Consider the following 27,901-nt stretch of genomic DNA (forward strand, 5'->3'; position numbering starts at 1 on the left):
TCGTACCCAAAGAATTGTCTATTCCTTCTCACAAGAGGAGATAAGTTATCACGTAGATCAATTTGTATCTTAACTGGAGACAACGTTTGGGACATCAGAGAGATGTGTTCGAGAGAGATGCATTCGGTCAATTTGATTATTCCGAACCTTTTGTGACACTTGAACTTTATCTTCCAACTGCTCCTCCTTTATGATGAAGCCCAAACGTTTCCTTGTATTCGTATACAAGTTGCTCTTCCCAAGGAATTGGAAATACTCTATTATTTAATACTGGTGCGATGGTTGGTATTTGGCAGTATCCTTTTTTCAGGTACACACGGTTCCACATGGAAACCTAGTTCAGCCTTCAAGTTTCGAATTTGAAGCGCCGTTATCCCCTGACCGTTGATCCTGCATTTTTAGGAATTCGAAGGATCTCTTCCATCCTGTCCCTTGATTAACTTGGGCTTTCAACCGTCGCATCTCTCCCTGAGGCTATTTAAGTTCCTCATGGGTACTTCATCCTTATCTCGCTATCTGCAAGTTATTTCTGTTTGATAGATTTGCAAAGTAATATTTTGTCTTCCTTTGCTGTCTCTGTACTCTTGTCCTCCAACAATATCTTCGATCAGAACCTGAACAAGTAAGTCTTCTGCTCTGTCATTCAGTTTTGTCACGAACTTCTTCTCCCTGAGTAATCTCCACAGTATTCATACTTGGGGTTTACTCATTACGGAAGTTCCCTAATGATGTTCGTTACTTCATCTGTTCGACATAAATCTAATGAAGTTCTCTTTTCTGCTATAAGTTGTTGGATTCTCGTACTGACACTGCTTTCCTTTTATTTGCAGTGCCTCCAAGAATTAACTTGGACTTTATTAGGGCGAATTCTTGCAAGAAGACTGCCCCAGTACCGACAAAGGTTGTTCCCTCTGAGGTGATTGTCGTGGGTGAGTCTTCTAAACGTGGGGAGACTGCTGTTGGTGAATCTTCAGATCAGATTCCCATAGCTTCTACTGATGCTTCTCCCATGCTTCCTCTGCCTAGAGAGACCATTCGGTCTTCTAAGGAGGATGTGGCTCCCTTCATCGTCGCTTGTACTGTTGACACCCCTGCTGGCACTACGTTGGAGTCTTCTTCCAAGATGAAGACCCTTCGGGCATCTGAGGAAGATGTGGTCCCCGCAAGTGCCGCTAGTATTTCCAACTCTAATGCTTGTTTGGCATCCTCCTCCACTCCTTCCCTGGAGCCGGAGGATTTTGCCACTAGGAAGCGCCCTCGGTTGACCGATGACGTGTTCCATCCTTCTTTGTCGCTGAAGAGGTTTGACTTGGTGACAGGCAATTTTGACAAGGCACTAGAATGGTGCACTGTTGTTCAAATGCCTACTGAGAGCAGAGCCCTCTCCACTATCCCAGATAGGGATTTTATAAAATCACTGGTGATGTAAGTTTTTCTTCATTACCTTTCGTTTTGAAGATTTTTCTTTTGCTCTTGACTAACTCTTAAGTTGTTGTAGGAGTCTCACTAGTAACTTCCACAATCAAGTGGAAGCAGCCTTTAGACTCAGTAGACTGAGTGATGAAGTTTCTAGACTTCGGGAAGAATCCAAAGCCAAAGATGCTGAGATTGCTCATCTTGGAAACCAAGCTTGGGAGATTGCTCGAGAGAAGAATTTCGAGAACGAGCGTCTTCTTTCGGATTTGGATGATGCCAGGGAGAAGATCAGGCAGCTGGAGCAAGAAGTAGGAAAGCTTTCAGTAGGGGCGAAAGGGTCTGGAGCTATGTCAACGTCCCAAAGGCAAATGTTACCCTTTTGCCCAAGTCCCTTTCAACTGATGTTCGCAGGGCTTGCATCTTCAAATATTTGCACAGTAAGACTTTTGTTGACATGCTGAACGCTTATAACTTGCAGGCATACTAGGATGGTGATAACGAGGTATGGGAATCGATATTAAGGAGAAATCCTTATTTCAACACGACTCCCCACCGGGCCAATTGTCATCCGGAAGTGTTTGCCAAGCTGGGACTTCCTCTTCCTGCCTGGACCAAAGATACAACGGATCTTCCACCTCCAGATCTGGGTATAATGCATCATCTTGACGACTCTCCTCCCTATCTTCCTCTTAAAGGATTCAGCTATGAAGAGCTTGCCTTGAATGCAGGTTTGATCAAAGATCAGCCTTCTTCTGGAAAAGCTGGATAAAGAGTATGGAATTGCGGAGGATTTTGCACTTGCAGAATGCTTCACAATCCTCGAGGGAGATAAACAAATGATAACATATGTTTTCCCGACTCTGTTCTTCTTCTTCTTCTTGAATCTGCTTTCCTTCTTGACTCTGTGTTGCTTCTGACAAAGCTACTTCGATCTAGTTTAAATTCTTGACAATCATTGACGACGACTTTCCTTTTTGACCGAACAAAGATTGAATCCCAACACTTGTTATCTCATAGGTATGTTTGATGTAAAGGTTGGCCCCTTCTGGTCATTTAAAGAAATAAAGAATTAACTTCATCTTTGAACTTTGTCAGTCATCTGAGTCTTTGTTGCAGTAGGTCTTAGTTGTTTCAAAACAATGCCTTTACTTAGAGATATCCATAGAAATTCAATAAGTTTTGAGAAGGAACTCACTCGGGTTTTAATCCGATGCCTTGTAGAAGGTCCCACACTGGTTTTAAACCGATGCCTTTACTTAAGAATTTTCGGAGAAATTCAATAAGTTTGAGAAGGAACTCACTCGGGTTTTAATCCAATGCCTTGTAGAAGGTCCCACACGGGTTTTAAACTCGGCCTTTACCTAAGAATTTTCGGAGAAATTCAATAAGTTTGAGAAGGAACTCACTCGGGTTTTAATTCGATGCCTTGTAGAAGGTCCCACACAGGTTTTAAACCGATGCCTTTACTTAAGAATTTCCAGAGAAATTTAATAAGTTTGAGAAGGAACTCACTCGGGTTTTAATCCAATGCCTTGTAGAAGGTCCCACACGGGTTTTAAACCGATGCCTTTACTTAAGAATTTCAGGAGAAATTCAATAAGTTTGAGAAGGAACTCACTCGGGTTTTAATCCGATGCCTTGTAAAAGGTCCCACACGGGTTTTAAACCGACGCCTTTACTTAAGAATTTCCGGAGAAATTCATAAGTTTGAGAAGGAATTCACTCGGGTTTTTGTCCGATGCCTTGCAGAAGGTCCCACACGGGTTTTAAACCAATGCCTTTTGATTTTGTGGCTGGATCTGATCTTGAGTGTTGTGTGATGCCCCCAATCAAAAGACAATATGTTGAAAACTGAGAATTGTATTGATTGAGTTGAATTTTGTTACATCATGAATGAAAATGAGAATCTCTTCAAGGATAATATTTCTTCAAATGCCTGGCATTCCACGAACGATCCAGCTCTTTCTGGGTTGTCATGTTCTTTAGCTTATAAGCTCCCGAACCGACCGGTTTAATAACCATATATGGACCTTCCCATGAAGGGTCCAATTTCCTTTGATGGCGTGGATCTGAAGCTAAGGTATTTCTCAATACCAAGTCTCCTGCTATGTATTAACGATTCCTTACTCGGGAATTATAATGTGACGCTATCCTTCGTTGATAATGTTGAGTTTGCGCTATTGCTTTTGCACGAACTTCATCCAACAAGTCAAGGCTATCTAGCAGCCCTTGTTCGTTCGCTTTTTCTTCGAACTCTCTTTCCCGTAGTGTTCTAGTCATTACTTCGACAGGTGCCAATGCTTTAGATCCGTAAGTCAATTTAAAAGGAGTTTCTCCTGTGGGTGTTCGAACCATAGTTCGGTAGGCCCACAACACATTGTGCAATTCTTCAGCCCACAAGGCTTTATCAGCTTCGAGTCTTCTCGTTATCCCCTCAAGTAACGTTCGGTTTGTAACCTCTACTTGGCCATTGCTTTGGGGTATGCCACTGATGACATACGATGCTCGATCAAGTAAGTTCCACAAAATTGTTCAAATTGTGGGTTATTGAATTGAGTGCCATGATCGGTCACGATTATTTTTGGAATCCCGAAAGAATAATTAAAAATTCAGAAGAGATACTAACCTTGAATTGTCAGATCAGAGATGAGAGGCTTCAAATCTCCAGAGGAGTCTTCAAAATCACCAGAGAGAGTTTTGGAGAGGTCTTCTCACGTTCAAAAAGTGTTTAGGAGGCAGCCGTAACAAAGAAACACGAAGTCGGGTTTAAATATAAGTGAAAAACCCTAAAATTCCATTTTCTTGGATTTGACAATCCTTTGGTCGAGTGCTTGCCAGTCGACCAATCAGTCGACCAAGCAAAACAGCAAGGTTCAAACAGGGATTCAGAGGGCTATACAGGGTCAAATTGAGTGAGGTTTTCTTCTACAAGTCAATAAAGAAGTCTAGTTTCAAGAAATACCTTCATATCAAGCATGGGAGTTTATTAGGTCCACCAACTAAGCTCACCTTCTTATGCGCAAGCAGGATTTGCAAGACATAGTTCAGCGAATTCGGATAGGGATTTGGAGGGTTATATGGGGTCAAATTGAGTGGGGTTTTCTCCTACAAGTCCATCAAGAAGTCTAGTTTTGGGAGATACCTTCGGATTGAGCACAGGAGTTCATTAGGTATTTCAACTAATTCACCCCTCTTCGTTGCGCAGATTCAAAACTAACACTAACAATGCTCTCAAGTGAGGGGCATCATCGTCAATGTCCATGGGCTCCGACACCAAATCATCAACCAAAATGGTCTACAAGTCTCTTCTTCCCCCACTTGGGGTCTTCGGACCTACAACATAACAGATTCCGGGCCGGGTCAAGGTTAGGATAAGGCCGGACATTACAGATCTACCCTAAGGGAAAGGTCTGGCATGACTTCCTAAGGCTTTCAAAGATAATAACACTGAAATCAAGGTCCAACTTTAAGGTGTAACATTTAAACTAACCCTTCTTTACCCAAAACAGATAGAGTGTCCTGGCTAGGTTTGGGCTGGATTTCACATTCTCCCCCCCTTAAAATAATTTTGTCCTCAAAATTGGGAGAGTACTTGGTTTCAAAAAAAGCAGGGGTACTTTCCTATTACCTTGGCTTCCTTCTCCCAAAGTCTTCGGAAGACAAATAACAATAAGTCTTATGTAAGGAAACAAGGAATATATTTGACATGCTTTGAAATCAAATCGAAAGTATGATCATGGCTTCATGTAGATTTCACAAGGATCATGGCGAAGATAAATATGAAGATCATAAAACTTTAAGAATGAAAGGAGATTGTAGAAGAGATGGTTGCAAGGATCAATATGTTGCAAGGATGCAACATCTTCTTCATAATCTCAATCTCAAAGAATAAATCATAGCAAGAGTAGATCAATACAACACAAGAGAGATTACTAATCTTTGATTGAAGAATAGGAGATGAAAAGCTTGAAGTCTTGAAACAATTAGAAGGAATAACAAATCATGAAGATCACACTTGATTTCTCTTCGAAATCATCATGTGGAGAATTCACAAGGTTATAGAGTGTATAGAGATCCATTCTAGAACAGCAGGGATAGAAGGATCAGTCATGGGAATGATTTAAGATCATCCTCCTATCAAAGGGAATGTAAGGCACAAGAAGAAATCGTGGAGAGAATAGATCAGCTTTGGGATAAACTTCTACCAAACAAAACTAGGCAATTTGTACAGTAGAGAATAAATCGAACAATACATATGGTATGTATGCATTTGGTACAACAGCAAGGTTAGGGTTAGGTGGGATCTCACAATCTCCCCCCGTTAAAATAATTTCGTCCCCGAAATTGAAAGCATACTTGGGCTTCCACTAAGATGAGGAAACTTCTTCAGGGGTGTGATTCTTCCATCGAATCTTTACCAGGGCGTGGAAGGTACAACAAAAATAGATCTAATAGGTAAAGAACATTGGACTCTTGGCTGACTTCTTAAACAGCTAAGAGGAATTCAAAACAATACTGACAAGCACTTCTAATCAAGACTAGTCAAACTCATATGGTAAGAATAAATCAAAATAATGCATATGGCCTATATGCAATGCATCAGTAAGGAATAAATCGAGCAACACATATGATATGTATGTAATGCATAAGTAAAGAATAAATAAGGGCAATGCATGTGGTATTCATACAATGCTCAAGCAAAGATAAATCAAAGCAGTGCATATGGTATGTATACAATGCATAAGTAAAGAATAGATCAATAGCAGAAGTTAAAGGAGAAGAGCAACATACCGGTTATGAGATTTTGGTTTGCTTCTAACTCGCTTCCAACTACGCTACACAGTTTACCAGCAGGAGGGGCTTGAACTAACCTTGCAGCTAAAGCAGCTTGACGACTTAGTTTATGAGGGCAGCGACGGGAAAAATGTCCTTTTTGACGGCAGTAAAAACAAGCAAACTTTCCCTGTCCTAAAGGTTGCACTGGCTCTAGAGATCTTCGATTCACTGGCCTCAGGTCTCAGGTCTGCAGCAATTTGATTGAGGTTTGCATTCCCAACACTTTGTCCCACAGTCTGGGGCTGATAAGTCGAGGTGGAATACGGTGCAGGCCTAGTGAACTTTCTGTCAGTCCTTTTAGCATAGCTAGGACTTCTACTAGGTAGGGACTTCTGGTGACAAAACTTCTTTCTTCCAACTTCAGGCGTAGTAGCAAGATTAGGGTTTGTCTGGGCCGCAGCACGGGTCTCATTGTGCATAGCCATAATCCCAGTCAAGATTCGGTTGAACTGTGCACTCTGTTGTTGCAACATATCCCCCATAAGATTAATGATTTCTTGGTAGTTGACGACTGGAGAAGCACCGGATGGGTTACCGGTCGCTTGACCTTTCAGAGGGTTCTGGGCCTCAACGCTGCCAGAGGACACTCTAGCTCTTGGAACAACTCTCTTTCCATTCCCACTTGAGGAAGCACCACAGTTCCTTCTTTCGGTCATTTTGACAAATGAATCCAAAGTCAAAAATCTACAAGAATATGTCCAAATTCAAAATCACACTTCCAACATATCAAACATACTTGATTACAACTGCACATGCCATTAAAATCCAAACAATGCATCAAAATCAATATTTTCCAAGGCTGCCAAAACAGCAAAATCTGCCCTGCTTGAAAAACAACCTCGAAGGGACCAATTTCTCTATTTCAATCCCATTTCAACGCTTCCAACTTCAAGTTTGGCTCAGGGGAAAAGGTTATCTAGGGTTCCTAAGATTCCAAGATTCTCAAGAGGCTTCAACGACAACTTACAACCTTCATTGATCAACAACACAAGTGAGACCTTCTCTTTCTTCTCTTTTCTTTCAAACTTCATTTACCATTGGTATGTTTTTTTCTTCAAAACAGAGGAATACATGAGGCTAAAGGTTAGGATAGTGCCTAGGGATGTTTAGAAACATGTTCCCATCATTTTCCAAACAAAACCAAACTTCAACCAAAAATATTTCCCACACTTTGGTTCAAAAACACTATTCACTTTACCAAATCCCAACTTTACAAACGCTTGACCCATTTTCAAACCAAATTGAATTTTAACACCAAACCAATTCCCACGAGACTGGTTTACTATGGGGAAGATGCTCCCACTCTCTATTAGGTCAAAATCCAACTTTCCACAAATCACAACACCTTGTCCATAAGAGGATTCTTTCTTCCAAAGTTGCTGAATTTTCATGTCCATAAAGCAAAATTGATGGGTTTTCTTCAAACAAACCATCCCAGCATGTTTATCCAAGTCTTATGAATACACTAGAATGTTCGAATCGAAATTTTGACAAAATCGATTGAAAAATTACGAAAATGCCCTTCTTGCAGAATTTTTCCAAACTCCAGGGGTTTCGATGGATCTTCTCCAAACAAACCTTCTTAGCATGTTAAACCAACTCTTATACACATGCTAACATGTCTAAATCGTAGTTTCCATCGAAAACAAACTTTTCCAAAAATTTACCAAAATGCCCCTCTTCACCAAATATTGCATTGCTTAACAACCTTTACTCATGCAATGCAAAACTCAACTTGACTCTTCAAAGTCCCATCAAACCACCACGAAGAAAACACTTAAGGATTTGGGGAGGTGGAGATGAGGATCAGAGTACTATTCCTATGCTATAAGCAGAAATAATACAAGGATAAGGAGACAACAATCCAAACTTCAGGTGAGGTTCAAGATCAGGATGAAGATGATGATGAGGAGAATCAGGAAGTTCAGTTAGACGAGGAGGGAACTATTCCAGCTCGACAATTTTGAGGATAGAGGCACACAAATATACTACAGAAGAACGATTGACACGACTAAGATGAAAGTCTCGGGCTATGAGAGGTCAGCTCAATTCTCAGGAACAATTTCCTAAACAAATAGCACTAGAATTGTCATCGAGTCTACGATTGGAGGCAGGGCGATTAATTTCACTACCAGGGACATCATAGGGGCTTTGCAACATAGCTAGGTCAGAGGATGAGGGTGACATTGTCAACGCTGATGACACAAAGGATGAGGATGCCGATGACAGTGATGATGATGATGATGATGATGATGATGGGGATGAGCATGGAGACAATGATGATCATGATGAGGTTCCAGTTCAGGATGAGGATGTTATTGATGATTAGGGAGGTGAGGATCAGGGTCAGGGTGAGATTCCGAGACAAGAGGAGATTCCTATACCACGCTTCCGTGAGATTGGCGGTCCATCACATACGACTTCTGGGGTTCCAGGTGTGGCTGAATCAGTCATTGATTTCTTCCACACATAAGAGGATGAAGGCTTGTTAGGAGAGGACAGAGTCCTATATGGATACCTTGGAAGAGAAATTTGCACGACTGGAGAAGGAGTTCAAATCTAGGAGGGACCAGACAGATCACCGGAGTCGATCACCTAGATAGATAGTACTAGGAGTTTCCTTTTATGCTTCACATATGTAATTTCACTCATACTTGTAAACCTAAGTGATTAGTGAAGTTAAATTGTATCACTTGTGTTATTGTACATTATGCGTCTCTTTTGTTGTATTAGTAGTTGTTAATGTTTAGTTATGACTTATAACTCATAACGACTACTCACGACCATTACTCCCAACGACAACTCCCGACTCAAGACTCATACGACAACACATGACTACAACATGACACAGACTCATATGACAACTCATGATGACAACACCTCACAATGACAACCTACTCACCAAAACAACTCACCACGACAACTTTCAACAGAAGACTCAACTCACAACTCATACACATACCCAATAACTTAAAACCGACAACTTAACTCTAACCATGACTACAACCCAAGTACAAGTCATAAACTTTAATTATTGTGCATTATTCAAACTTTTCTATTATTCACTTCTAAGAAAGTTTGAGTCACTTCTGGATCTATGACTCACGGATGCTTTCATTATTGTGTTCTAAGGTTTTGATTGTTCGAAAACATAGGCTCTGATACCATCTATCACATCCCCCCAGCCGGTAACCTATCTGGATTACCCGGGGGAGTGATCCACAGCCCAAAAGATCAAGTTTAGGAACGATCATATCCATTTAGCACAATAACATAATCAAAAGCAAGAACAAATCATTGTATTCTAATAAGTTAATAATAAAATTCAAGAAAAGATCTCAGAAGGATCACTAAGAATATCAGAGTGCGAAATAAAAAGATACCAAACAAAGACAACTGTAGAGTATAGTGGAAATATACTCCACAACATATGCGGAAGGTAGATTGAAATCTAAGTAAAGCTCTAAGCTAATACAAGTAAAGTAAAAGATTAGTCTAGAAGAAACAAAAGAAATCTAATCCACATCTTCAATCAGTTCTTCTTCATCTTCTTCACCTTGCGCCTCCTCATACGTACCGTCAAAGTATTCCGAACCTGTAGAGAAGTCTAACAAAAGATATGGTACAAAAGGAGTGAGTTTCGAAAGAAACCCAGTAAGGCAAGTTAACTCATAACAACATAAGTAACATGCGGCAGAACATAACAAGATGCAATGCAATATGAAACAGATAATGTATGTATGCATCTAAACTCCATGTATGCTGGTTTCTATTGGCAGACATGCTTTAAGTCATAGCACCATACTTCTTTGGGTAGGTCACGCATACGGCTCTGGTTGGTAGTGGGTCCTTCATCCCTCGGGACAATCCATGGCTGGGGGTTAAGTCACCGCTCTCTCACGTCACCATTTGGTCTAAGTACTGGCGCATGTCAGGGTAAAGCCTAGCCCAATGCAAGTCATCTACTCAGTTACATCAACTGAGGTCTAGATACTTCCATTCCTTGCCCTGGGCGATCCTTTCCGGTATCCTTTCCACCAGAGTCCTAATAGTCCCGGACTACGGACTCATCAACCCTATTGGTTATCCACATATGGTAAACTGGAAGCTCTCATGTCCTCTCACGGGTTGGTTACCGGTCTTGAGCGCCCATGAGCCCAAGTCTAGCCATATGCAACCCTCCAATAAATGGTCCCCACAATATGATTCCTGTCCTCTCACGGGATGGTTACCGGTTTTGAGCGCCCGTGAATCACATTGCTACCACGGGTCATTCGGTCTCAATACCCTTCCGATTCGGGTCTGATATAATAGGGACATCCTAGCCAAACACTGCTAGACAACCCTAAGTATGACAACCAATGATTCGGGAAAGCGTCGATGGGCATCTTCGGAGAACATCCCATACTATTCCCTCCGATGTCCATGGACAGAAGTGTCAAAAGGACACTTCCCAATCCCAAACCATACTTAATCAACCACATTCTCAGATAAGTCATGACATACACAACCAACAATTCATCATATAAAAGAGAATGTAAAAGCATAATCCGATCAAGCCGTAATAAACATTTCATATAAGCTTGAATAGTGAAAAGAATACATAAACAAGTGCTACTGTACTTACAGTAGTATATCAGAAGTATAAAGTACAACAACAGTAAACAAACTCATAGTTTCATAAAGTAGAAACCAGAGAATATTTGATCTATGTTATTATGAAATAACTGTCCTTACCTTGATTATCACCGAAGATAATCCAAAGATCAAAGAGAGGGACACCAAACTTGGCAAATAAACCCCTAACAATCATATTTATAACATTAGGAAAGATGCCTAAAAGATCCGAGAGCAAACAAATCAAACTGAGCAAAAATTGAAGCTACTGCCTTCATTGGTCGAGTGCCTTGGTCTACTGACCCAGTCGACCAAGCAGTCGACCAATCGAGTCAGTACGGAATTGCAGAATTTAGATTGGTCATAACTTCTTTGAAGTCGGATTGATCGGAAATTCGAAGGAGAACTTCCTAGGATGTATTAGAATCATATGAGAAGATAAATAATCAAGTCATGGTCAAAATATGGGTTCTTGATTTGACCCAAGAAACTAGGGTTTCAACCTTTATGGCACCCATAAAAAGGTTATGATCACGGAATGAAAGGGAATGATTGCTATCAAGAAAATAACAAGAAATCATAGGAAATATAGTTTAGATTAATAGAAACATTGCCCATGAGGTTTCCCTTGCATGGGAGGTTACCAAAGGTTTCTAGATAGATCATACAAGGGTTAGGGTTTCAAGAAATTAATCAGACTAGGGTTAAGATCATGACGATGATCATAGATCTCAAAAAAACGAAGGAGATCACGAAGGGATGGTTGCAAGAATGCAACATCTTCTTCCTGATCTCAGTCAAGAACAAGATCGAAGAAAGAATAATTAAAAATTCAGAAGAGATACTAACCTTGAATTGTCAGATCAGAGATGAGAGGCTTCAGATCTGCAGAGGAGTCTTCAAAATCACCAGAGAGAGTTTCGGAGAGGTCTTCTCACGTTCAAAAAGTGTTTAGGAGGCAGCCGTAACAAAGAAACACAAAGTCGGGTTTAAATTTAAGTGAAAAACCCTAAAATTCCATTTTCTCGGATTTGACAATCCTTTGGTCGAGTGCTTGGTCGACCAAGCGAACCAGCAAGGTTCAAAAGGATTCGGAGAGCTATACAGGGTCAAATTGAGTGAGGTTTTCTTCTACAAGTCAATAAAGAAGTCTAGTTTCCAGAAATACCTTCATATCAAGCATGGGAGTTCATTAGGTGCACCAACTAAGCTCACCTTCTTATGCGCAAGCAGGATTTGCCACACATAGTTCAGCAACTTTGGACAGGGATTTGGAGGGTTATATGGGGTCAAATTGAGTGGGGTTTTCTCCTACAAGTCCATCAAGAAGTCTAGTTTTGGGAGATACCTTCGGATTGAGCACAGGAGTTCATTAGGTATTTCAACTAATTCACCCCTCTTCGGTGCGCAGATTCAAAACTAACATTGACAATGCTCTCAAGTGAGGGGCATCATCGTCAATGTCCATGGGCTTGGGCTCTGACACCAAATCATCGACCAAAAGGGTCTACAAGTCTCTTTTTCCCCCACTTCGGGTCTTCGGACCTACAACATAACAGATTCCGGGCCGGGTCAAGGTTAGGATAAGGCCGGACATTACAGATCTACCCTAAGGGAAAGGTCTGGCATGACTTCCTAAAGCTTTCAAAGATAATAACACTAAAATCAAGGCCCAACTTTAAGGTGTAACATTTAAACTTACCCTTCTTTACTCAAAACGGATAGGGTGTCCTGGCTAGGTTTGGGCTGGATTTCACATCGGGATTCAAAGCAATCTTTTCAATCTTCTCTTCCAACTCTTGATCAAAACTTTGCAAAGCAACAATCCTATCTCTAAGGGTGGATCTTGCCGTCATAGCATAAAGAATACAATCCGAACCAGACCATTTCCAAACCAAACCTTTCCATCGACGACAACAAAGGCTGACTCAAAGCATTCAAGTCCAATTCCTTCCTTTGATTTTTCCTACTAAGAGCATCCGCAACAGCATTAGCCTTACCTGGGTGATACTAGATGTCACAATCACAATCAGAGACCAATTCTAACCATCTTCTTTGTCTCATGTTCAGCTCCTTTTGGGTGAAGAAGTATTTCAAACTCTTATGATCTGTGAAGATAGCAATCTTCTCACTGTACAGGTAATGTCTCCAAAATCTTCAAAGAAAAGACAGCGCCGACAAGCTCTAAATCATGAGTGGGGTAGTTCCGCCCATAATCATTAATTGCCGAGAGGCATATGCCACTACCTTACCATGTTGCATCAACACGCAGCCCAAACCAATCTTGGAAGCATCAGTGTAGACTGTCAACCCACCGGAACTCTCATCAAGTATAGTCAAAACCGGGGCCCTTGTCAATCTAACTTTTAGCTCTTCAAAATTCTTCTCGCAAGCTTCGGTCCACACAAACTTCTCTTATTTTCTAGTTAGCTTAGTCATAGGAGCAGCCAACCTAGAAAAGTTCTCAATGTACCTTCTATAGTATCCCGCCAATCCAAGGAATCTTCTTATCTCAATCACGGTCTTCGGTCTTTCCCAATTAGCAACTGTTTGCACCTTCTTAGGATCCACACGAATACCTTCGGCTGAAACAATATGGCCGAGAAATACTACCCTTGAGAGCCAAAACTCACACTTGCTAAACTTAGCATAGAGCTTCTTTTCTCTCAACCTTTGCAATGTGAAATTTAGGTGTTTCACATTCTCTTCTTCATTCTTCGAGTAGATCAAGATGTCATCAATGAAAACGATTACAAACTTATCGAGCACATCATGAAATGCTCGGTTCATAAGATCCATGAACACGACAGGAGCATTAGTTAAACCAAAAGGCATAACTCTAAATTCATAATGTCCATACCTTGTTATAAATGTTGTCTTAAAGATATCACTTGACTTCACTTTCAATTGATGATATCCAGATCTCAAGTCAATCTTCGAGAACATAGCCGCGCCTTTCAACTGATCGAAAAGATCATCAATCCGGGGCAGCGGGTATCTATTCTTGATGGTCAACTTGTTCAACTCCCGGTAATCAATGCATAGACGCATGCTACTGTCCTTCTTCTTCACAAACAAGACTGGAGCTCCCCAAGATGATACACTTGGTTGCACAAAACTCTCTCTAAGAGCTCATTTAGTTGTGTTTGCAACTCTTCTAACTCTGTAGGTGCCATTCTATACGGAGCTTTAGATACCAGAGCCGCTCCAGGAGTTAAGTCTATGGAAAACTCAACTTCTCTATCGGGGGCAATCCCGACGGATCATCCGGAAACACATCAGCAAAATCACAAGCAACCCCGACTTCTTCAAGTCTCTTCCCTTCTTTGACCTTGCTTCAAGGTGAAGCACTTTCCACCAAAGCGTGGACTTGCATTAAAGCGAAAAAAGTTTTCTTGCTAACTCTTCCCTTTTCTCCTTGGAACTGGAAAACTGAATTTCCTTCCTTTCGAAACTGAATCTTCTTTGAAGAGCACAAGATTACAGCATTGTAGGATGTCAACCAATCAATTCCCAAGATTACATCAAAATCCTTCATATCAAACAACACTAGATTTGCCTTCAAGTTCTTTCCACAAATTAACACAGGACATTCTTCTAACACTTTATCTAGTTTAACAAAGCAGACCCAATAGGGGTACTAATCGACAAACAACTAGATAAACACCGGGGTGTTAGGTTAGTCTTCAAAGCAAAAGTAGATGAGATGAACGAATGAGATGCACCCGTATCAAACAAAACAAATGCTGGAAATGAAGCAACTAACAATGTACCTATAACAACATCATGCCAAGGATCCTGTTCAACACCAGATATGTTGAATACTTTGCAAGAGGGAGGGGGGGGCGGGGAACAAGAGCACTTTTCACGATCGGAGCATAAGGTTGGGCAGGTTTCGTCGGGCAAAAGCGAGCAAAATGGCCTTTCTGCTTGCAAAAGAAGTAGAATCTTTCTGTCCAATAGGAGCCACAAAAGTGGGAGGTCTCTAGAATGCAGGTCTAGGATTCATCATCCCAGCTGAGGTGGATGCACAACTCCCGAAGGTCTAACTCCACCGGATCGCCCATGCTGGCCCCTCGAGAACAGAACGGAACTCTTGCCAAAACTCCTTGGCTAGAAGGCAGGAGCAGGTCTAGCAAAGCGCCGATCAGTGCGGTCCACATAGCCAGGGTGCCTAGGCTGCCAGGGTCTCTGTACTCGAGCATTTTCCTTCTCATTTTCTTCAAGCTTCTTCGAGTTTTGAACAACCTGAGCATAACCTCCAGGGGTAAGACCGTGAGATACGCCTTGATAGAAGGCCGCGAGTCCCTTGAAAAACTTTTTCGCCTTTGCCTCGACGGACTTGATGGATTTGGGGGCGAAGAAGAAAATTTCTTCAAACCCTCTGCGATACTCTAGCACCGACAAAGAACCTTGCACTAATGCCATAACTCGGCCTCTTTGGCATCTTTTACATCCTCAGGAAAATAATTCTTGCAAAAAAATTCCTTAAACCTTTCACAAGAGACAACGTCGGCATTAAGATTTTCAAGAATGGGCCTGGTGGAGGTCCACCATGCATCAGCCTCATGCTGAAGCTTCTGCTTGGCAAAAAGGACCTTTTGGGCTTCCGAACACTGCAAGTGCCTGAAGGCCTTTTCTAACTCCCTTAGCCACGTATTAGGGAAAAGAGCATCTTTAGTCACGCCGGTGAATGACGGTACTTTGTAATTTTAGGAAGCTCTTCATCAGCCTGGTATGCGGGTTTCCAGTGAACCTCTCCCTCTCCACATATAGGGCTGCAACACCCAGATTCCCTTGGTCGCCAACACGGTTCTCTTCACGGAGGGTCATGAAGCTAGTCATCATCTGATTAAATTGGGCCTGCTGTTGTTGCATCATATTGGTCATGACACTAGCAATATCTTTGAAACTTCCGATCTCGGGGGCATTAGAAACCCCATTTGTAGTATGGCTATCCTCTTGAGTTTGCTGGTCGGCGCCCCCAGCAGGTGCTTCTTCATTCCCGGCACCAACGAAACGATTTCTAAGAAGGACCATTCTGCAAAAATCAAAGATAAGGACACCAAAATTTGAATCTGACAATAACAACTTGATCAATGATTAGGATACTCAAATCATGGTTAAAACTATGAATGTAGCAAGAAAATAAATCAACATTGGTCAAAATCCAATCACAATCAAAATTTTCTTAAAATTGGCCCAAGGCAGCAAAATGACCCATCTTGGTCGATGCTCCTTGGTCGATGGCATCGACCAAACATTTCCCGTGCGAAAAAAATCAGATTAAAGGGCCCACTTCCTCATTTTATTTTCATTTCATACACTTCCATTTCGAGTTTAGCTCTGGGGAAAATGACTTTCTAGGGTTTCTTAGGGTTTGCAAGCTTGATTCAAGGTTCCAACAACACTTGCAAATCTTCTTTGATTCAACAACACAAGTAAGCTCTATTTCTTCTTCTCTTTTCTTTCAAAAATCAAATAGCATTGATATGATTCTCTTCAAAACTGAATAATGTTTGTTGCTAATGGTTAGAATCATGCTTAGGGATGTTTAGAAACATGTTCCCATTAGTTTCCAAACAAATCCAAGTTTAAATCACAAGATTGCACACACTTTGGTTCCAAAATCACTATTCATCTCACCAATTTCCAACCTTGTAGACACTTGTCCTATTTTCAAACCAAATTGAATTTTGACACGAAACAAATTTCTACACGACTGATTTACTATGGGGAAGGTGTTCCCACTCTCCGTTTGGTAAAATTCTAATTTAAAAAAATTCACAAACGCAAGCCCAAAGAGGATTTTCCCTATTTATACTTGCTGGAATTTTCACTTTCATAATGCCAAATTGATTGATTTCCACCAAACGAACCATCCCAGCATGTTTATCCATGTCTTATGCACATGCTAGTATGTTCGAAACACAATTTCCTCAATATCAAATTTTTTGAAAATTTACAAAAATGCCCTTCATCTACCAAATACACACAAGGACTAATCCAAATGCAATTTTCTCTTTGTTTCAACATATTCACTATGCCTAGAGGAGGGCGGCGAGCTGATAGGGGTCGAGGACATGTTCCACGGTCGGAGGTTACAGACGAGGATCACTTCACCACTCCTATGGCCGAGCTTCTATATGAGTACTACTTCCACGACATACCGATCGAGCATGGACAGTTGGTTGTCTTGGATGACCTAGAGGCATTCCGCATACGAGAGAGGCTGGAGGCTATGGATTGGTTACACTTGCACATCACGGCATATCCGGTCTACTCAGATCTCGTCAGGTACTTCTATAGTAACCTGACTTACCGCATCGAGGATGACCCACGAGATGGTTCTAGGATTGTCATGGACTCTATGGTTGGGGGCAAGGAGATCAGTTTCACGACTAGGACACTGGCTCGCATCTTGGATGTTCCGATTGTACGGGATTCCCACTGGTGGATTCCCGCCGGCACGTACATCACCGAGGCTCTTCTTCCACACGAGTCACACGAGGTATACATGACTCTATGGGATGACATTGACTGTTATATGCCCCGGAGCGGCACTGTAATGCATCCTTCAGCTTGGGTTATCGCTTGAATTGTCGGGCGAAACATTATTCCGAAGGCAGGGCACCACAGCAAGGTGTCAATGATGGAGGCATTGGTCATCCACAGCATGTACACTGGAGTGCAGATAGACTTAGCCTACATCATGTAGAACGTCATGATAGATCGAGTTGAGCTTCTTGGGGCTAGGAACTTGGCTTTTGGTCGACTCTTGACACGCATTTTCAAGCACTTCGATGTGGACCTTGAGGATGCACCAGTGATTCAAGGCCGAGATATAGGTGAGGACATCGGTTCATGGTTGATCAAGAAGATGGGGCTCCACAATGCAGCCAGATCAGAGGATGAGGATGACATTGCTGTGGCACCTGGGGATGATGACTCAGAGGATGAGGATACCGATGATGATGATAGTGATGGTGAGGATGATGATGAGCATGGGGATGATGATGATCAGAGAGATGAAGATCGGGGTCAGCATGAGATTCCGAGACACGAGAAGATTCCTACTCCGCGATTCTTCGAGGTTGGAGGTCCATCTCATACAACTCACGAGGCTCCAAGTGTGGCTTCTCATCGGTCATCGATTCATTCCATACTTGAGAGGATCGAGGCTCGTCGGGGAGGCTATAGAGGCTAGACGAGAGGAGGATAGAGTCACACATGTGCACCCTAGGTGAGAGGTTTGCATGACTGGAGGAGGAGTTCAGATCTAGGAGGGATCAGACAAATAGTCGGAGTCGATCACCTAGATAGATAGTACTAGGAGTTTCTTTTATGCTTTCTTAGATGTATTTCCTTTCAGACTTGTAAAAATTTCTTATGTGATTAATGAAGTTCAGTTGTTTTGTTTATATTATTATGTCTTAATGAAGTTCAGTAAGTTTCAGATCCGAAACTCAGGCTTTTGATCATCTGTTTTCAATCCGGATTTAGAGTGATCATAGCCTGAATCTCGAATCTAACACTCCTATAGCCAATGGGTGAAAGGAAACCTTACAATCATCATAATTGGATGACCCAGACACCTTCCCTTGATCAGATCAGCCCTTGTCACAAAAGCAGGGTTTCGTTTTCGGATATGATCTAACCAAGATCATCAAAAGGATAAACAATGCAATGGAAGGATCAAGAACAACCAAAGATGAACACTGAACTACCTTAATCATAGCAAGTGGTGAAGCATAAGCGAACAGGGAATCACTTACCTCAACCAGATCAACTATGGAAGTCAGTAGAACCTTCTGGGACTCCAACAACACTTCAGATCTGCTTTCGGCACTTCTCCGCAATCGTCTAACCTCCAAAAACGGTAACCACAAATAAAATATTCGTAAAATAGCCAAAGGTTACTATTTATAGAAGTCAGGGGGCAAAATAGGGCAAAACCCTGGAACCAGAACCAGGCGGTAGCTTGGTTCAATCGACTGCCACTAGCAACAACTCCCATGTATTTTACCATACAAGGGTGCTTTTGCCAGGTGGTTGCTCTCTCTCTCTCTCTCTCTCTCTCTCTCTCTCTCTCTCTCTCTCTCTCTCTCTCTCTCTCTCTCTGTGTCTCTCTCTCTCTCTCTCAATAACCAAGGATCAGCCTTTATAAAATTAAGAAACGATTTCACACTCAGGAACCACACAGTCATCCCTGCAACAGAAGTTACCCCCAAACACACCAAACTCACGGGTAATTCCTTTATTTGAGACAAAGCAACAATGAATGATCAACATTATACAACATGAACTAGTACTTGAACCTTGGTAGTTGCATAGCATCCCATTGCAACTCCCTCGATCTGGATATAGTTAGGCCACTCTCCTAATGGGGTAGAAGTTTGATCTTGCGTACCAGATCTCGCATTAAAGTCTACAATCAAATTTGTTTAATGGAAACACTGCCAAATCCTCCACTCTATTTCCCCCAGGAACTCCTTCACACTATGCCAAAAATCCAACACAAATCATGGGATACAAAGAGCCTTCATACCCATCACAACCATCAGGGAATCCATGTCTATCCAAGTTTCCCCACTCCTAAATCACGGGCAGCAACCTACCCTTTAATAGAGGCCCAGAAAACTCAACTTGCATACTTGTTTTAACGCCCTAGTACCAACTAAAAGAGGATACAAAATCCAGAATCAGCTAACCCACTTTTGCATGTCCTACGTTAGCTAGAGCTGACCTATCCACATCAGTTTAAACCACTCCTCTAATGGCATTTCCCAAACCACATCTCTTGGCTTGTTCCTTGCTTTATGAATTGGACCACCTATGTCTCAGCAGTAGTCAGCGTGTCCTCTACCTTATATGGCCCCTCCTGCAACTCCCTCAAAACCACCCAACCCCACTTGTATTGTATTTCCTAGAGTATATATATTTATTTTGGTTAAGGACTTCAAAAAGGATAACTACCAAAGAAAAAAGGGTTTGAACGTGAAATTCATTCATCTTAAGCAAGTCTTTAAATGCAATTAAGCAAAATCATCATAATCATAGTATTTGTTCTTGTAAGGTTATTAACGTCATTTAAAATATGTATAGACCACACAATCTGTTCTAAATTTTTTCGATAATTGACGAATCCCTACTAAAGAAATCTAGGTACCATCCCGTTCTATTATTATTAATCAATATTAACTCCTAGATTTCAAATTGATTAGTTAATCATGAAAAAAAGGTTAGAATCGGTTAGAATATTATATTTGTTGGAATTTATTAATTTGATTAATAAATTAAATGCCCAAGGGCAATATTGGAAACTCACTATTAGGGCGGTTACAAAATAGGTTATATATTTTAGTAACCACCGCATTAGTGAGTAAGTAACGGAGTGATTCATTCGCACGAGCGAATCTCTGAGAAACGGCGGCTCCATCTCTCTCTCCCTCTCTCTAAGAATCGCAGGCTTAGATTTTCTTCTTTGCTAGTATTCGATCTTCATTCCATTAATCCACGGCATTTGGGTTGTGGATATTATTCCCTTTCCCTGTGATTGAGGAATCTCGCCGGTAAATCTTTGGTGGTGGAGCGAGGACGTGGATCTAGACTTCCGCTGTGAATACTTCAAGTAAGGGAAAGCAAATCCAGGTAATGAATTTTTTCCCCATCAATTAATTGAATTGAATTACTTTTGATGTATTACCTACATTGGTATCAGAGCCATTGGTTCCCACGTTTATTGTTCCTCCCCATTGTTTAATTTTATTGTATGGATCCAATGGGAGGATCAAGGGTTTAATACGAAACCCATGGGAGAATTGATAGGGTTTTTGGAAACCTTTTAATTTTGATTCGGATCCGAGTGGGAGATCCTTGTGGATTTCCCTAATGGAGATTTGCATGAATTGATAATCCATGATGAAAATTTTTGTTTAAAATTTATTGTTGGATTTTTTTTTCATGTGTTTTTTGGATGATTTTGAGTGAAAAAACGTGTTTTACCGTTTTTTTCCGTTCAAGAAAAATTGAAAAATCGCCGTTTTTTGGTCACTGTGGACCAGACGGACGACCGTCTGACCAGACGGTCGTCCGTTTATTATCAGAGTGGTCACAGTGACCCAGACGGAATTTCCGTCTGGGAGACGGTCATCCGTCTGGTCACAGAATGCCAGACGGAATTTCCGTCTGGGCAGACGGTCATCCGTCTGGGCATAAAAGGCAGACGGAATTCCGTCTGGGCAGACGGCAGTCCGTCTGGGAGATGGATTTTTTTTGGATATTGGTCTGTCCAGTTCAGAATATGTTTCTAACTTACAGGACACCAATGGCCCGACAATCTGTGTGATGTTTGGGCATTGAGGGCCTAATGGGGCCTAGTGGGAGCTAATGAGGTAGAAGTGTTCTGTGTGAACCACCTCATAGCTTGAACATGATTGCATGTTTTATTTTAATAAAACTATTTTTTATTTATGGGTCTATCAATCATGTTTCTTGCACAGAATGAAGCTAGTGTATAAGTCTATGTGGGTTTGCATGAGAATTTGATTGAATGTTTTTTTAGCATCTCTTTTGGTTTAAATGCTTATCCCATAGGTTGACTATGCTAGTGTGATTTGTTGTTGCATGAGTTGTGTTTTATGCTAGATTTAATTGAACTCATTCTTGTATGTAATATCTCTAAAAAAAAAAATGGCTGCTACCAAGAGCATTGTTGCTGACCTCACTAAAGGAGATAAGCTGAATGAGAGGAATTATGACCTCTGGCACCGAAAGGTGCAATATCTCCTGGAAGAGCAAGATATGCTTGGAGACCATAAACCGGACCATGAACCCACCCGAGGAAGGTACCACCGCACAAGATCGCAGGGACCTTGATATATACAATGCTTGGAAGAGGAAAGACCAGGTAGCCAGGATTACAATCCTGAGCTCCATGAGGGATGACCTGATGCTTCGTTAAGAGAAGCATAGGACTGCAAAGTCTTTGTGGGAGGCTGTGAAATTCCAGTATGGAGGGACTTCCACCACAAGAGGCTGCCATCTCGGACTCACTTTTGACGGTTATGAGATGCGCCAGGGTCACACCATGAGGCAGCATATAACCATCATGTCTAACATGATTAGTGAGTTGAGCGCATGTGGGCGCCGGGAAGACCGATGAGGAGCAAGTCTCCGCAGTCATCAGGTCATTGCCAAAGACTTGGGAGCATATGAAGATCTTCTTGACTCATGCCGATGAGGTCAAGACTTTCGATCAAGCCGCCAAGCACCTTGAGCTTGATGAGGATCGGATGTTGGCCGATACCCCTCAAACCGATGTGTTTGCTGCTGAAGCTAGCACTAGTAAGAGTGCGGGCTTCAAGCGCAAGAGAGAGAAAGCTCAACCTCAGCGGTCCAAGCAAAGTAACCAGGGTGGGAACAAAAACAAGAGTGGGCCCAAGCGTTCAAGGGGGACTAGTGCCGGCAAGAAGAAATCAGCTTTGATTTGCTTCAAGTGCCAAAAGCCTGGTCATTTTGCTCGTGATTGCACTGAGCAAGAGGTATGTACTTGTGTGTTATACCTCATCTTGTTATATAACAAGTTCTACTATGCTTGCTGAACTAAATCCTTTGTGGATTGTTGATTCAAAGTGCGACAGAACACATAACAAGGGAACGCTCGAGCTTCGTGGAATACCGTCGTATTCCAAGAGGAAGCAAAAGGATAACGATGGGGAACAGCTCAAGCGTGGAGGTTCATGGCATAGGCACATGCAAATTAGTTTTGCGAGGTGGCCGGACGTTGTTACTCCATGATGTGCTGTATGCTCCAGGACATTCGGCGAAATCTTGTTTCGTTATTTATCTTTTAAGACATGGTTTTAGAATTGTTTGAAAACAATTCTTTGGTTTTGTATCTCGGGTGATACAGCTTTATGGTTATGGTTTTCTTGATAATGGTTTCATTGTATTGGATACAATTGATTATTCATTTAATTCTAGTAATGCTTTTGTTTGCCAAAATACTGTGTGTATTGATTCTTATTTGTGGCATGCTAGACTAGGACATATTGGCTTAGATAGGATGAACAGGTTGGCAAGAGAAGGTCTCTTAGGCCAAGGTTCACTATCCGATTTGCCAACCCTTTGTGAGTCATGTCTAGCAGAAAAGCAACTAGAAAACCATTTAAAAAGGCTTTGAGAGCCTCTCTTCCTTTAGAACTTATCCATTCGGATGTGTGTGGACCCATGAATGTGCATACTAGAAAAGGACAGTCATATTTCATCACATTCATAGATGACTATACAAGGTATGGTCACATTTATCTAATTTCTCATAAGTCAGAAGCTCTGGAATGTTTTAAGAAATTCATGAGCTCGGTTGAGAATCAGTTAGATAAAAGGATTAAAACTCTTAGAATGGATAGAGGTAGAGAGTATCTCTCCGATATGTTCAAAGGGTTATGTGATGAAAAGGGGATATCTAGACAACTTACTATTCCAGGGACTCCACACAAAATGGGGTTGCCGAGAGGAGGAATAGAACCTTGCTAGACATGGTGAGATCCATGATGGCGCAGGCAAATCTACCCATCTCTTATTGGGGAGATGCTTTGCTGATCGCGGCCTATATCCTCAACATAGTTCCAACCAAATCGGTTCCTTCCACACCATATGAGTTGTGGACCGGAAGGAAGCAGTATTTGAGTTACTTGCGCGCATGGGGATGTGCAGCATATGTTCACTCTACTTCTCACCAATATGGAAAGCTTGGACCCAGAGGAAGAAAGTGTATCTTTGTGAGATATTCTGAACCCTCAAAGGGCCATGTCTTCATTGGACTAGATGAGAATGAGAGGAGAACGGAACTTGAGTCTAGGGATGCAACATTCTTGGAGAATGATTTTCCATCTCTTTCAGGAGTTAACAAAGAATCATCGGAATTCTTTGAGATACAAGATAGTGGTCTTGTCACTCCAGGGATTCAGATTCTGGATAATGAACCTGGGGTTCATCCAGAAGATCCTAGTGGGAGTGGGAGTGCAGATGTGATAGCTACCTTAGACGGTGAGCAATCTGACATGCACTTGCGCCGTAGTAGGCGCGGGCTAGTTCCTCGTCGACGTTTCGACATAGAGGATGAAGCCTACATGGTAACTCCTGAAGAGATCGACTGTGAGATGATTTCAGTCGATGAGCATGAACCAAAGAGCGTGCAGGAAGCTCTTGCGGGGTCAAGCTCAAAGGAATGGTTAAAAGCAATAAAGGAAGAGTTGGAGTCGATGAAAGTTAATCATGTCTGGGACTTGGTTGACTTGCCGCCAGGCCGAAAGGCGATTGGGAACAAGTGGGTTCTCAAGATCAAAAGAAAGGCGGATGGATCTATTGAGAGATTCAAGGCTCGTTTAGTGGCTAAGGGCTACACCCAACGAGAGGGCGTTGATTATGAGGAAACTTTTTCCCCTGTGGTTAGGTTTGCCTCAATTCGCCTCATACTAGCCATTGTTGCTCAGTTGGACTTGGAGCTTTATCAGATGGATGTAAAAACTGCTTTTCTCAATGGAGAACTTGAGGAAGAGATCTATATGGATCAACCTCAAGGCTTTGAAGCACATGGACTTGAGCGCAAAGTGTGCAAGCTTAAGAAGTCCATATATGGCTTAAAGCAAGCATCTAGACAAGTGGAATGTGCGCTTCCACCAAGCTATGATGGAAAATGGTTTTTCCATGCTTGAGGAAGACCACCGTGTTTACACCAAGAGATCTCGATAATAATTATGTCATTCGACACTGTACGTAGATGACATACTTATGGCTAGCAATAGCAAGGAGCTATTGGAAACCATTCAGAAATGGTTGTCCTCCGTATTTGATATGAAGGACATGGGTGAAGCAAGCTATGTGCTTGGTGTCAAGATTGTCAGAAATAGGCAAAAGAGATTACCTGGGTTTATCTCAAGAGACCTATATTGACAATGTCTTGACGAGATACCAAATGCACAACTGCGAACCAATTGATACTCCAGTGGAGAAGGGTTTGCATTTGAGCCTTGATATGGGTCCTAAGACTCCAGAGGAGAAAACCAAGATGGAAAGAGTTCCATATTCCAGTGCAGTGGGTAGCCTTATGTACGCTATGATGTGTACTAGGCCGGATATTTGTTATGCAGTGGGTTTGGTTAGTCGATACCAATCAAACCCAGGCATAGAGCACTGGAAAGCAGTCAAGAGGATATTGAGATATCTCAGAGGAACGAGTAACTACATGTTGTGTTACCAAGGATCGGATTTGCGGTTAGTTGGCTATAGTGATGCCGACCGGGCTGGAGACATCGATGAGCGCAAATCAACCTCTCGGATATGCTTTCTTGCTGAATGGCGGGGCCATTTCGTGGTGTAGCAAGAAGCAGGCTTGTATATCCCTCTCGACCATGGAAGCAGAGTATGTGGCATGCTCCGCTGCGGTTCAAGAGGCTGTTTGGTTGAGGAGATTCCTTCGACATACTGGGATTGTGATGACATCCAAAGAGGCTGCCCTTGTCTACTGTGATAGTACGGCAGCTCTTAGCTATGTCAAGGACCCCAAGTATCATGGGAAAACCAAACATATACAGTTGAGATATCACATTGTTAGAGACATTACATCAAGAAAGAAAGTTGTACTTAAGCACATATCTACTAGTTTGATGGTAGCTGACCCTCTTACCAAACCTATAGCCAAGGATGTTTTTATTTCTCATGTAAAATCCTTGGGCTTGCGTAGATTGTGACTTATTTTTTGTACTGAGACTTTCTTATTAATGAATAATATGAGTTCATTCTAGCATTTTTTTATTCACTTTCTGTGTGATTGTGTTTCTTCTAGCATAAAACATCATATGTCAATAGGCAAGAGAATGGCTCACTCACACGAGCATTCGCCTCTGGCGCCTTGGAGGCGAGCAGAGATGAGACAGATTGTGAATGACTTTGTGTAGGTCAATTCATAATCATGATGTCGCCTTGATTTGGAATCAAGATGAGTTTCTCTATTGTGAAGAGAATCGACATGAATGTTCCCACTATTCATGTTGCCTATAGGAACCAGGTGCGATTACTTTATGTGGCGCTAGGGTGGCGACAATAAAGTAACTCGGGTTAGGCGCAAGGGGTTGCGACTGGACTAAGACCTGTATGGTGTTGAGATGGACATATGTTCTATTGTATATAGAATGCTCCACCATAGCACATATATCATACTATGTGTGCTTAGCGATCATTGGAAATAAGAGGATGGATCCCTGCTCCTCTCATTGTGTGAGTCTTGGACCTTATGGTCCATTAGTGTTCTTAGTGACTTTCGACGACATCATGAAACGAAGGGTTGATGTGGCTACTTTGGGGTGTTACCTATGGTCATGATAGATTCGACCTAAAGGGGCACTACCGGGAAAGGAGTCAATCCTAAGTGTAGTGATGGTCGCAGGGCGAAAGGAAAGGTTTGATTCAACTGCACCCTAAAAAGTGTTTGCTGGCGCCAACCGTATGTGTTACAAAGTAGTGAACATTTTAAGGACAAGAAGGTGATCTCTCGGAGGGATCGAGATACCTTTAGTCCGGTGAGTTTGAATAAACCTAGGACACCGTGTTATACTAATGCTTATTTGATTTGTTTCTATGAGTGATGTGCCATTCTCGCCTCCGGGAAGGTTTCTAGTTTGGGGCTCACGCGGGTGGTGCATATCACCGGTCGCACAACCCATTTTGCCAGTATGATTGTGGATATTAGTGTCCTGGGACACCGGTGGTCTATGTATCCTGGGATACATAGTGAAGAGATCAAAATATATGTATATCTGGGATATGCATGTGTGTCTGGGACACAAGAGGTCTATGTATCTGGGATACATAGCAGAGAGATTGAATGTGTATATCTGGGATATACAAGTGTGTCTGGGACACATTGAAAGATTAACACTTGCCCTTGTGCAAGTGGGAGCTGTTGGAATTTATTAATTTGATTAATAAATTAAATGCCCAAGGGCAATATTGGAAACTCACTATTAGGGCGGTTACAAAATAGGTTATATATTTTAGTAACCACCACATTAGTGAGTAAGTAACGGAGTGATTCATTCGCACGAGCGAATCTCTGAGAAACGGCGGCTCCATCTCTCTCTCCCTCTCTCTAAGAATCGCAGGCTTAGATTTTCTTCTTTGCTAGTATTCGATCTTCATTCCATTAATCCACGGCATTTGGGTTGTGGATATTATTCCCTTTCCTTGTGATTGAGGAATCTCGCCGGTAAATCTTTGGTGGTGGAGCGAGGACGTGGATCTAGACTTCCGCTGTGAATACTTCAAGTAAGGGAAAGCAAATCCAGGTAATGAATTTTTTCCCCATCAATTAATTGAATTGAATTACTTTTGATGTATTACCTACAATATTGTATTCCAATTGACAATTGTTTACCAGATTAGAATCTGTATTCAAGGATATCCAACTTTCCACTTGTTGCAGGTTGAAGAATGAAAATGGCATACATGGTTATTTTAGAATTTTCTCTCGTCTACGGACAAGAATCTCTTTCATTCAATTATATCAATATCTAGAAGAAAAAACAATTATATCAATATCCATTTACCAAGACAAAATTTAACCAACATACATGGACTAATAAAACATAATTTTAGCCCACACTTACAAAAAAACTCTTCAAACTAACACACAAATAGAAGTGGATGGAAGCATATGATTCCAATGAAAATATAGCTGATGAAGTCCATCAACGAGCCGGTGGTGGATGCCCAGACGAGATGACTTAGATGGCGCAAATTAAGGGACTGGTCCTTTAGAAAGAATTGGGACTTAAACCTATGGTGAAGGGCCCAGATGAGATCCTTTAGATACCCCAGATGGAGGGACTGGCCCTTTAGGAAGAATACGCACACAAACTGGTGGTGGAGTGCCTGGACTTTATGAGCCAGATGGCCCAGATGGAGGGACTGGTCCTTTAGGAAGAATACGCACATGAACTGGTGGTGGAGTGCCTGGACTTGATGAGCCAGA

Source organism: Hakea prostrata, chromosome 1 (genome assembly GCF_041222555.1).
Source record: "Hakea prostrata isolate BN-2017 chromosome 1, UWA_Hpros_2, whole genome shotgun sequence".
In the NCBI taxonomy this organism is placed as follows: domain Eukaryota; kingdom Viridiplantae; phylum Streptophyta; class Magnoliopsida; order Proteales; family Proteaceae; genus Hakea; species Hakea prostrata.